General features: G+C 40.8%; 1 pseudogene; it reads left to right on the top strand.

The window, feature by feature from the left end:
* Positions 1-1160: 1160 nt before the first annotated feature.
* Positions 1161-1798, top strand: LOC113186505 (large ribosomal subunit protein uL16-like; annotated as a pseudogene).
* Positions 1799-13244: the final 11446 nt, after the last annotated feature.

Raw genomic sequence — 13244 nt, 5'->3', positions numbered from 1 at the left:
AGAAATCCAGGGACAGTGTCTGTGATTGCATTGGTCCCCGCAGAAGTGACGGGAGGAGTCACCTTATGGGTATATTTAGAAGACAGAGCCCACAGGATTGCTGCTGATGGGTTGGGAGTCTGGGTGTTCAAAAGAATCAAGAATAACTCCATGCTTTTTCGGCCTCAGCAATTAGAGAGACAGACTTGCTATTTACTACGATGGGAGAGATGTCAGAAGAGCGGTTTATGCTGGGCAAGAGCATCCTGGAGTTATTTTGGACGTGTTAAGTGTGAAATGTTCCTAAGGAATTCAAGTAGGTAATCAGAGGTGCAAATCTGGCATTCACGAGAGAGGCGTGGACTGACCCAGAGACAAAAATGTGGGAGCTGTCACCGGGGATAGTGTCTAAAGCCCTGGGGCTAGATGAAATCTGGAACTGAGCCCCTGGGACACTCCAAATATTTGGAGTGTGAAGTGACCTAGTAAAAGAGACCAAGAAGAAGCCACCAGGAAGGTACAAAGAAAGCCAGGGAGCATGGTCTCTGGGAGGCAAGTGGAGGAGCTGAGTAAGAAAGAGAGAACAGGTGAGGTCAGGACTGAGAGTTGGCCATGAGAGCCAGCCACGTAGAGGTCATGGTGACCTTGACAGTCTAAGCAGAATTACAAGGATGAAATCCAGGCTGGAATAGGTTCAAGAGAGAATGGTGTGTGGGGGGGAGAGAATGGAATGGGAAGTATAGAGGACTCTTCTTGGACCTTTGCTATGAAGGCCACAAGGAAACAGGGCTTTCCCTGGTGAGGGATGAAAGTGTAAGGGAGAGAAGTTTCTCTGGGGATGGAGATGTGGCTGAATATTTGTATACTGTTGAGAATCTTTCAGTAAAGGGAAAAAATTTGTCCAACAGTGTCTTTCTTTTAAATAGCTACACCAGCCGGTAATAGAAGCATGGAACTGTTAATTCTAGTAACTTGGGAGGCTGAGGAAGGAGGATCATGAGTTTAAAGTCAGCCTGAGCAATTTAGTGAGACCCTGTCTAAACAAACAAACAAACAAACAAACAAACAATGTTAAGGATGTAGCTCAGCTCTAGAGTTCCCCTGAGTTCCATCCCCAGTACCAAAAAATAATAAGAGCCCCTCTTTTCCTTTGGTGTGCCACCAAAGATCCTGGTGTCACCATGGGCCAGCACCCCTTCTGGTGCTACCTGTATTGTAAAAACAAGCTGTACCCAAAGTCTTGTTTCTGCTGGGGTGTCCCTGATGCCAAAATCCGCCTCTTTGACCTTGGGCAGAAAAAGGCAAAAGTGGATGAGTTCCACCCTGTGGCCACACGGTGTCTGATGAATATGAGCAGCTATCCTCTGAAGCCTTGGAGGCTGCCGGTATTTGTGACAAGTACAAGGTAAAATCTGTGGCAAAGATGGCTTTCATACCGGAGCACTGCTCCACCCCTTCCATGTCATCCGTATCAACAAGGTGTTGTCCTGTGCCGTGGCTGACAGATCCAGATAGGTATGCGGGGTGCCTTGGGAAATCCCAGGGCACAATGGCCAGGGTTCACAGTAGCCAAGTCATCATGTCCATCTGCACCAAGCTGCAGAACAAGGAACATGTGATTGAGGCCTGATGCAGGGCCAAGTTCAAGATCCCTGGCTGCCAGAAGATCCACATCTCAAAGAAGTGGGGCTTTACCAAGTTTAATGCTGATGAATTTAAAGACATGGTGGCTGAGAAGCGGCTCATTCCTGATGGCTGTGGGGTCACATATATCCCCAATTGTGGCCCCCCGGACCAGTGGTGGGCCCTGCACTCATGAGGACTTCCACTGTGCTCTCCCCTCTTGCTCTCACACATACCAATAAATTTTGTATTGTGTTCATCATCATCATCATCATAACAATAATAAATTATTTCTGGGCATGGTGGTGCATGCCTGTAATCTCAGCGGTTCTGGAGGCTGAGGGAGAAGGATCACAAGTTCAAAGCCAGCCTCAGAAAGTTAGTGAGGCCCTAAGCAACTCTAGAAAAAATACAATAAAGAGATGGGGAGGTGGCTCAGTGGTTAAGTGCCCCTGAGTTCAATCCCCAGTAAAAAATAATAATAATAACTAATTAAATTCAGAGGGTGAGAACTTTATAGAGTGTCTTTAATAATGATGTGCAGTGTACCATAAAAATTTTGTGGATACAAAGATATCCCTCACATATACACACATTTTTATCTTTTCTATTGATGAGTGTAGCTAGAAAAGACAAAAAAGGACTTTGGAAGAGCAGTATATATGCCATTCAGCAAGAAGAGAATTAATAAATAGAGCAAAGGGGAGAATTTGAAACGTCATTCAGTCCAAAGGAAACCGTGGATTTAGATTTGTCGTTCAAGGCCACTATTACCATTTAGTGACACTAAACTTTGGACCCGATGTCAATTTGGGAAAAGAGTCAAAGTCCACATTTTAATCCAGACATCATTTATATACACAGTGATAAAAGGAAACTTGCTTAACTTAAAAACACACAATACAGTCTTTTTATTTCTGCTCTCTAACTGAACTGCCTCCCACTCCCCCCCCCAAAAAAAAAGGATAGTTTTAGAAGGAATTAACTTTGCAGTGAGACATTAGCTGTTCTTATTTTGTCTGAGATATATTTTTCCTTTATTTTATGACTTGAGCCTCATTTAGAAAACCATGTTTGAGGGGCTGGGGTTGTGGCTCAGCAGTAGAGTGCTTGCTTAGCACAATCGAGGAGCTGGGTTCGATCCTCAGCACCGCATAAAAATACATAAGTAAATAAATAAATAAATTAAAGGTATTGTGTCCAACTACAACTAAAAACAATTTTTGAAAAACCATGTTTTTTTTTTTTTTTTTTTTTTTTTAAGAGAGAGAGAGAGAGAGAGAGAGAGAACTTTAAACATTTATTTTTTAGATTTTGGCGGACACAACACCTTTGTTGGTATGTGGTGCTGAGGATCGAACCTGGGCCGGACGCATGCCAGGCAAACGCGCTACTGCTTGAGCCACATCCCCAGCCCCGAAAAACCATGTTTGAGGAGATAAATATGGTTAAGTTGATTTAAATATACAGTGTATACAGATATAATAATATATCACTACCTCATATATCAGTTTAAATTTAAAAATAAATATGAAGTTGATACTTTTTAACATGTATCCAATGAACAAATAAATTTTTTTTTAAGTATCCAATGGAATCTAAGCAACACTGTTTTAATACTTGCCATTATTCACTTTAAAAATGCCAAGACTCTTCCTTGACAGACCAAAATTTTATGTAGTTGTTTCTTCTTAGTTATCTTGTCTTTCCATTCCATGGAACCCATAAAACTTCTGGCAAGGGCTGGGAATATAGCTTGGTGGTAGGGCCTTGCTTAGCATGTGCAAGGCCCTGGGTTCAATTCTTCGCACACTCCCTCCCCCGGAAAACCTTTGTTAACTATTTTAAATTAGAAACCTTCTATTGTTTTCCCAATCATATTTTACTGTAATAAAACTATGTGCATAAATTGAAATATTGATATTTTACATTTTCTTATGACAATCAAACTCCAAGTATGAACATTTTTTTTTTTCTGCTTTTCTTACTGGGGTCAAGCTTCTGGGCTCCTTCAATTCAAGTATTCAAAGTTTATTCACGGCTGGCCCTGAAGAGGACACATGGGGGCGGTGACTCCAAGCTCCATCTCTTTCTGGGCTCAGGAAAGGCGACTCTGGCTTGGAATTATTTATTTTTATTTATTTATTTTTTTTGAGATCGGGTCTCACTAAGTTGCTTAGGTTCCTTGGGATTTGGACCTCCTATGGTTAGCTACTACAGAAGGGAATTATGAAGATTATTGAATATAGAGATTTCACACCTGTAATGCTAGTGACTCCGGAGGCTGAGGCAGGAGGATCGAAAGTTCGAGGGCAAACTGGGCAAGCAATTTAGCGAAACCATCTCAAAATTAATTAATTAATTAATTAATTGATTAATTAAAAAGACTGAGGATGTAGCTCAGTGGTAGAGCCCTCCTGAGTCTGATCCACAGTGCCCCTCCACCCCCAAACGTTTTAGGTGAGGCCTGTCCTCAAAATTTAGATTATTCAGGGGAGGCCTCTCCTTAGAGTTTGGAGTACAAGGTGAAAGGGAGGAATACCAAAGGATTAGGAAGGAAAGGTGAGAGCAATCCTGCCAAGGACAGCTTCCAGAAGGGGCTGCCCTGTACCAGGGTGAGCTATTCTAACAACAATTATTAGTACATTTGACCAAAGCAGTGTAAGTATAATATGGATTCTGACAAATAATTATATATAAAAAGTGCCCCCCCCCCAAAAAGTAACCTTTGATTTGAAAGTCAGATCGGTCAGGTTAGCAGGGCTTTGGTGTTTCCATTTAGTCATGGGTGAGTGTTTTTTTATTACTAGGAAGAAGCAGGACTCAGCACCAAGTCTATTCCTTATTTTCTGCTATAGATATAAACCCTGAGAAATTTTTAAATTAATTGATAGGAATGTAAGAAGCTTTTAAGATCTGAAATGTACCCCCAAAGCTCATATATTGAAGGCTGGGAACCCAAAGCAGCAGTGTTCAGAGGAAGGGCCTATGGGAGGTGACTGAATCCCACAGGCTCTGACCTCATCAATTGATTAATCTATTGATGGACTCCTAGCTGAATGGGTTATTGTGATGTGGTGCTTTAAATATACTTTTGTCAAAAATTAGGAGGGGGCTGGGGGTGTGGCTCAAGTGGTAGCGAGCTCGCCTGGCATGAGGTTCCATCCTCAGCACCACATGCAAACAAAGATGTTGTGTCCACCAATAACTAAAAAATAAATATTAAAAAAATTCTCTCTCTCTCTTTAAAAAAAAAACCCAACAAACTAGGAGGTAGGGTCTAGTTAGGGAAGTAGGTCATTGGAGGCATGCTCTTGAAGGTGATATATAACTCGTAGAACGGAACTTGTGTAACTCATGTAAGTTGGTCCCGTTTCCACATGCATCCCTCTAAAGATGTGCAAAAGCAACTCCCTAGACTTAATAATATGTACCATGTACCTCAACAGAGGTTTTTAGAGGTACTGCAAATTCCCATCAGCCCTCCGGGCACTTACTCTCTGTTGTGAGAACAATGAGTTCCCAAGTGCATTTGCTTCCTCAGCCTGGGTGAAGTACATTCAGAATGAGAATATGGAGCTGCCCACCATCCACCCACAGCCAGGACGCAGAGTTCCAGACTTCTAGATGATCCGAAGTGCTCATGCAAATATTTGTCATAAGTCAAATCCGGGGGAAGATAATGTCAACATCCAGTACCTGACTTTTTAGCAACCAAGGTTTGTTTACAAATAAAACAGCATTCCCAAGTTAAAGCATGAAAAACAATAATTAGACTGCTCTTGTGATCAGTCAATGTAGCAGTCCTATCCATAGAAACATTCCCGCACTATTCCCAAATAAGTGTGAATAAGCTCAAATGGAAGTACCCAAAGTCTAAGACAATCTACATACCATCTGTGTGTCTTTGCATGTCACAATCTTATCAGCAATGCCATTTTCTTAGCTGTTAATATTGATCATTAAATAGGAACTGGAAAGTATTGGATTCAGCTGTGTAAAATATATTGAATTTACCACAATTTAAAAATGTTTTTTTTTTAATTTTGAAATAGTTTGACTCATAAGGAGTTACAAAAAATAGTACAAAGAGTTCCTATGTAGCATTCCCCTGATTCCCCCAATGACGATACCTCAATGACCACAGTGAATTATTAAAAATAATAACACTAGTCAGGTGTGGTGGTGCACATCGGTAATCTCAGCTACTCAGGCAGGAGGATCACAAGTTCCAGGACAGGCTGGGCAACTTAGCAAAATAAAATATTTTTAAAAAGGGCTGGAGGAACCAGTCTAGGTGACCACCGATGCATGAATCAACAAAGAACATGTGGTACACATACACAGTGGAGTTTTATTCAGCCATAAAGAAAAATGAAATTTTGTCTTTTTTAGGGAAGTAGGTGGAACTTGAGAAAATTATGTCGAGTGAAATTCAGAAAGACAAGGGTCCTATGTTTTCTCTCATTTGAAAGCTAGAGAGGAAAAAGGAAAAGAAAGGTGGGGGAATCTCATGAAAATCGAAGGAAGATTGTCAGGGGCTGCCCTGGACAGGAGCTATGCACATACCTTTAAGCCCTGAGTAAAGAGGTACCGGACTGGTATTGCACCCATTGCAATGCAAGTGGTGAAGCTTCTGGGAGTGGGCGTCACCCAATGGGGATGAATCACACCCACCTGTTTATTGTAACCTTACCTTTTTCCCTTTTTTGGATAGAATGTTCCATGGATAGCTCCCCCATTAATAAAACCCTGGTTTGAGGCATGCTCCCTCTCTTTGTTGCCTGCCTTGCCTCCTTTGTGGGAACTGGGTCAGAGGGGCCGTCACAGAACCCAAAGAAAAAGGTATTTCTCTGTCCTTATTTCATGCCAGCCCAGTTCACCTGGAGTGACCCTGACTGGTTATGTCGGGCCAGGAGATCAGTAGCCTAGAGGAAAGGGACCAGGGGAGGGAGGAGAGGAGGAAAAGGGAAACACTGGGGAGTGACATTGGCCAAATTATATGGTATATTGTGTGAAAGTAAATATCACCATTCTGTACAACTATAATGCACCAATAAAAAAATGGGAAAAAAGATTTTTTTTTAAAGGAGTGTGAATGTATCTCAGTGGTAGAGTACCCCTGGTTTCAATTCTCAGTACCACTACCACCACCACCACAACAACAACAATAAAAAAAAAAAAAATGAAGTTTAAGGAGAATTTAATTAAGAAATGCTATCACTACATTGATTTTTCTATGATAGTTATGTTATCAAAAAATAATATCTAATTTTGAAGGACTTTTTTTCTTTGTTCTCCCTTTAAGATGAGATAAAATCAAGATTAAAAAATTAGATATGCTTATCAGCCAGGCATGGTGGTACATGCCTGTAATCTCAGCATCTCATCTCAGAGGCTGAGACAGGAGTTCAAAGCCAGCCTCGGCAACCGTGAGGTACTAAAGTAACTCAATGAGACCCTGTCTCTAAAGAAAATACAAAATAGGGCTGGGGATGTGGCTCAGTGGTCGAGTGCCCCTGAGTTCAATCCCCAGTAACCTACCCCACCAAATTAGATATGCTTAACGGGGATGAAATATTATACAATGTATACATGTATTGAAACTTCATATCACATGTTGTCCCAGAAATATGAACAATTTTGCTGGGCGTGGTGGCTCATGCCTGCAATCCCAGTGGTTTGGGAGATTGAGGCAGGAGGATCACAAGTTCAAAGCCAGCCTCAGCAATGGCCAGACATTAAGCAACTCAGTGAGACCCTGTCTCCAAATAAAATACAAAAAAGGGCTGGGGATGTGACTCAGTGAAAACGTACCCCTGAAATCAATCCCTGGTACCAAAAAAAAAAAAAAAAAGAACAATTTTTATGTAACAGTTAAAGATAAATTTAAAGTAAAATAACATGAAACCAGGAAATTGATGTTGGTATAGTACTGCCAATTCAACTAGAGATCTTACTTAGGTTTAGTAGGTTTTAATGTATAATTGGTGTGTGTGTGTGTGTGTGTGTGTGTGTGTGTGTGTTTATAGTATTATAGAAGTCTATGAAAATGATAGATTTAGTTGACCATCACAATAATCAGCCTTCACTACAGTTTGATTATCACAAAGAGACTCATTCTGGTTGTCTTTTTTTATAAAAAAAGAGTAATGAGATGACAAATCTCATCCCTGGCAAACACCGGTCCATTCCACCTCCCTCTGATTTTGTCACTTGCAATACATTGTATAGATGGGATAATGCCACATGCAACCTTTTGAGAGTGGCTTTTCCCATTCAGCATAATTCCCTTGAGATCCACTCAAGCATGTTATTTCTTTCCTGCCAAGAAATAGTTCACTGTGTGGATGTACTGTAGTCTACTCACTCATTAAGTACATGTGGGCTGTTTCTACTTTGGTTTGTAAATAAAACTTCTATAAATATACACATACAGGTTTTTGTGGTAATGCAAGTTTTCAATTCTCTAGGATAAATATCCAGAAATATAATGGCTGGGTCATATGGCTAATGTATATTTAACTTCCTAAGAAACGTGCCAAGCTGTTTTTCCAAGCGTTTGAACTACTTTACATTTCCACTATCAATATATGAGAGATCCAGATTTTTGCCAGTACTTGATATTGTCAGTGTTTTCTATTTTAGCCAGCCTGATTGGTGTATATATGTACTATAATTTTTAGCAAAATTTGTTGAGCTATGTCTTCGCCTAGCTAAATCAATGTGAAGTGTGGGGACTGACAAGCAAGTAAACTTAACAGAAGAAACAAACTTGGCATCCAACATCTATTTATCTATCAACAATGTTTGAGCTATGGATATTTTAAGGCTATTCTATGGCTTTCAGTCTTTACACTGAGCAATGCCAATTTGTATGCATTTTCCAGAGTAAACTTTGGTGATCATGTGAAAATAGTAAGTTTCTTAATACTGCTATTAATACGCTCAGCTTTTCTTATTAAAGAATCAGTGGGAGACTGGGGTTGTGACTCAGTGGTAGAGCACTTGCCTTGCATGTGTGAGGCACTGGGTTCAATCCTCAGCACCACATAAAAATAAACAAATAAAACAAAGGTATACTGTCCATCTACAACTACCAAAAAATAACAAACAAACAAACAAAGAAAACACAAAAATAGCACTGAAGAATTAGTGGGTACAGTTTAGAAGCAGTTTTGTGAATTATGCTTTTTCTCAATAGATAGTTTTATATATTAATGATTTTGCTAGTGAGATGGCATGTAGGATTCCACAGAGCATCAATGTTTTGATTGAAACTTGATTTTGTTGTATTTGGAAATTTGTAAGATCAAAAAACTTTTACTATATTTGTATCTCATATGAAGTTTGCTTTTTGAGAAATCACATCTGCCACCTTATCATAATCAAGAGAATTAAATGAATAAATTCTCATCTTGGTTTTCGTCCACATCCTCATTTCTATGTATTAGAAATTCAACCTTAGACTGGTGCATTTTCAAGTTGATTGCATGTGATGCCAATTAACTCTGACCAGAAGGTAACAACTGCAAATTGAAACTGAAGTTAAATTGATGAAACACACCACCCTTTAAAACTCTTGTATTGAAAAGTAGACTTTTTAAAAAAATATATTTGTTTAGTTATAGATGGACACAACACCTTTATTTTATTAGTTATTTTTATGTAGTATGGGGGATCAAACCCAGTGCCTCAAGCATGCTAGGCAAATGCTCTACCACTGAGTCACAACCCGTCCCCGAAAAGCAGACTTTTACTAACTCAGTTTTAAGATTAAAATGATATTGATTCAGGTGAGGGTAAAAGTTACATAATGTTGAGAGCCACAGCCAAAGGGGCCCCAGCAAACTTCCAGCTGCCGGCTGATGCTCACAGTGGCCCCAGCAACATCTAGCTGATTGGCTCCTCTGCGGTGATGTTCATTGGGCTGTTTCCCTGCCCTTCAGACTACGGAACTGCTCATTGGGGGACTTCTTTGGCTCCGCCCATGCGACCCAGCCAATCGGCCTCAAGAGCAGGAGGATTGTGGGAGGTGGAGTGGTTTGTGTGGGGAGAGGCTTGTGGAAGCCGGTGGTGGCAGTTGGGCTCTGAGGGTTTTTCCTGAGGAGCTGTTTTGTTTGGCTTTTGTAGTTTTAAAAATAAAGTTTGTTTCTTTTGACAAGTGGCTCCTGAATTGTGCCCAGCCAGACTGTGGCAACATAACACAATTATTTACTATATGCAATTGTAACTAAATATCTCCAAATAATTTCATGTACATAAATAACATATTTTCAATAGGGAATAATTGATTACTGAGTTCAAAAATACACCATAATGTTTGGATTCAAATTTTAAGGAATATTAAAAAGACAATTGAGAAATAAAATACAGATTGCTAAAATGGCTATACTACAACAAGATAAAATTATAAAGGTATAATAAATTCATTTAATGGTAAATTATTAATACAAGATATAAACTAACATATTCTTAATTATTTCATTTGTTATAATGCAATGTAATATTCGATTAAAATTTTAAGTTATTTGTGAAGAAGGTGTAGGACCAAAAGCAGAGTATGAACTTGGTAAATAAAAGTACATACATAAACTGATTAACTACATTCAGTTTTGAAGAATAATTAAATAAAACTCAATGCATAAAATCAGAAATAACCTTATTAATTAACAATAAATCATCATCAGCTGGGTGTGGTGGCACACAGACACAACCATCCTAAATCTAATTACAAAATAAACATCAGCAACAACCTAAGATTTTGATGGGCACTGAGGGCCAAGCCAACTATATGGAAATCTGAGCCCCAGCAACTTGGGAGGCTGAGGCAGGAGAGTAGCAAGTTCAAGCCCAGTGCGGGCAACTTAGTGAGACCCTGTCTAAATAAAAAAAAAAAGTGCAGGGGATGTAGTTGAGTGTTCTGGAGTTTAATCCCTAGCACTGTCAAAACAAAACAAAACAAACAAACAAAACCCCACCATGAACAAATTTTCCCTATATGTATTAACCATATTTAATAAAAGTAAAATGTCTATATTGCTAAAAATTAAATGATTCAGCAGCTGAAAGTTGTCATTGGAGAGTTTGTGTACTTGGCTGTATTATAAGTGTGAGTCTGTTTCTAGGTTCTATCATATCTATTTTTTAATCTATCCTCATCACAATAGTTAATGATAGCATCAATTATAATTTTGTCATTCTGTGAAGTCTGATAGCATTTCCTCCACTTCTTTTCTCCGGAAGTGTCTTGACTGTTCTTGGCTACTTGTTATTCTGCTTGAATTTTAGGCATCAAATAATCCTATTGTGGTTTGGGTTGAAATTGAGTTGCATTTATAGATTCATTTTAGAGGAATGAATATTTGTATAGTGTTTGGTCTTCATATCCATGAACTTGGTATAACCTCTACATTTATTTAGCTTTTTGTTGTAGTACTTAAGTTTCCAGCATCCCTGAACTAGTTTAGGATTTTTCTCAATAATCTTAATACTTTCTTTTTAATTTAGTGGTGATTTTGACTGGTCTTCACTGCTCCCTGGCAAATCATTACTTAGCCTTGAAGTCTCAGCTCAAATGCCAACTCTTCCTTGAAGCCTTCCTCTAGTACTTTAGGCAGACTTGGAGGATCTTTCTTCCAAGGTCCCTACCACCCAGAATATGTTGCATATAATTACAAGAGCAAATACTTACTGATTAATGACTATATACCAAAGTACTATGTTAAGCACTTTCTGAACATTAATCAGTCTTCAAGATAGCCATTTGAAATCAAAGTTGGTACTATTCTTTCCATTTATGAGAAAACGAGGTCAGAGAAGGCTATCTGTCCCAGGCACATAGCCAGAATGAGATAGGGCTAGGATATGGATCCAGGCAGTCAATCTCGAGAGTACTTGCTCTATGTTATACCCCTTTTAAAGCAGTTGTATTATGTACCAAAGTGGTTCATTTGTGCACATTTGTGCACATTTTCATCAAGAGAACAAGTTTTGAGTGTACACCCTGGATCAGGCACAGTAATAGACGTTGGCTGGACAGGCTGATGAAATAAATCTGACATTAAATAAAAATCACGCCCATAAACACAAAGGTACAACTTGTGCTAAGTGTCCCCTTGGGAAAGAGGGAGGGGGAACCCGGGGTTACACAAACGTGAATTACAAAAGGAGGAGCTTGGGGGAATGTGTGTTCTTGGGTTCAGGTCACAGGGAAAGAGTCATGAACTTGATTCAAAATGTGTTGAGTAGTTTTAGAGTCTGGAACATACATACGCTATGAAAAAATTGCAAACAGTGGTCTGCTCCTGTGGTGGTTGGGGAGACTGGTTCCAGAACCCTCAAGAATACCAAAATTTGTGGATGCCCAAGTCCCTTAAGTAATGCATAGTATTTGCATATAGTCTATACACATCCTCCCTATACTTTAATTCACTTTATACTTAATTTCACTTAAATTCTAGATTTCTTATAATACCTACTACAACGTAAATGTTATGTAACAGCTATGTAAATAGCAGTGGTTATACTGTATGGTTTAAAGGATAACATGGAAAAAAATCTGTACGTGTTCAGTACAGACACAACCATCCTAAGTCTCATTACAAAATACACGTCAGCGACAACCTAAGATTTTGATAGGCACTGAGGGCCCGCTATATGGAAATCTGAGCCTCAGGCATGTGGCGCGTAATCACTAAGGAGCCGGCTTTGGTTATACCGTGTGTAGGCATACGAGTCCTCAAAAGAAAGCTCCAGAATGAGAAGGTAGAAGAGACAGAAAGAAGAAATAGAGGTGGCTGTGTCTTTGCGTCCTTCAGTCTCCTTCACAGAATAGGTGCTCAGTCCAGCTTCATTGGCTGAATGAATGTTGGCAGCTGAACGAATGAACGAATGACTCAGCGTAGCCTTGATTGTGACCCTTCCTCTCTAGATCCCTAGATCCCTCCGTAAAATGGAAATAGCGACCCGGTAAGCGCCGGCAGCAGCGTCTCCTGGGATTCAATGCCGCCGCTCCAGGCTGCACACACTTTGCCAAGAGGGGAGTCCGCTGGCTGCGCGCATGTCCGCTGGAGGGCGAAAGCCGTCCACACTGCTGGAGACAGTCATCTCCTCCCCCTGGGTGTTCCCCGGAGAGCGCCCAGGATGCCCTGGGTGAGCGCTGGGACTGGGGATGGGATCTTGAGTCTGGAGTAGAGCCAACGCCGAGGGGAACCAGAGGATCCTGGGGGGGAGTGGGGGCGGCGATGCGGAGGGCAAGGCGCGCTGTCACCGTCCTTTCAAGAGACCCCTCCAGGATCGGCGTGGAAAAGGAGAGAGATTTGGTACATATAACAGAAAGTCAGAGGCCGGTGGAGACTTTCATCTAGGAGTCCCCCCCCCCCCCGCAGCCAGAACCCAGGAAAAAAGCAGGTGTGGATGAGGGAGGAGTCTGCACCCCAAAGCTGGTAGAATGAATGATCCCTACAGCCCGCTTAGCGCCCCAGGTGCGTGCCTCTGCGCAGGGCAGCGCAGGAAAGTTGTGAGGTGCCGGGGTCCAGCCCCTAGAGTCTGAAGTGCTGGAATCCGCAGAAGCCTCCGGCCACCGCGGGGTGGCAGAGTTGGGGGCAGGCTAGCCCCACGGACCCCAAGGGATGGCCCCG

The sequence above is a fragment of the Urocitellus parryii genome, chromosome 7 (assembly GCF_045843805.1).
Source record: "Urocitellus parryii isolate mUroPar1 chromosome 7, mUroPar1.hap1, whole genome shotgun sequence".
In the NCBI taxonomy this organism is placed as follows: domain Eukaryota; kingdom Metazoa; phylum Chordata; class Mammalia; order Rodentia; family Sciuridae; genus Urocitellus; species Urocitellus parryii.
The sequence above is the reverse complement of the archived record's forward strand: the minus strand, read 5'-3'. Positions and strand labels throughout refer to the sequence as shown.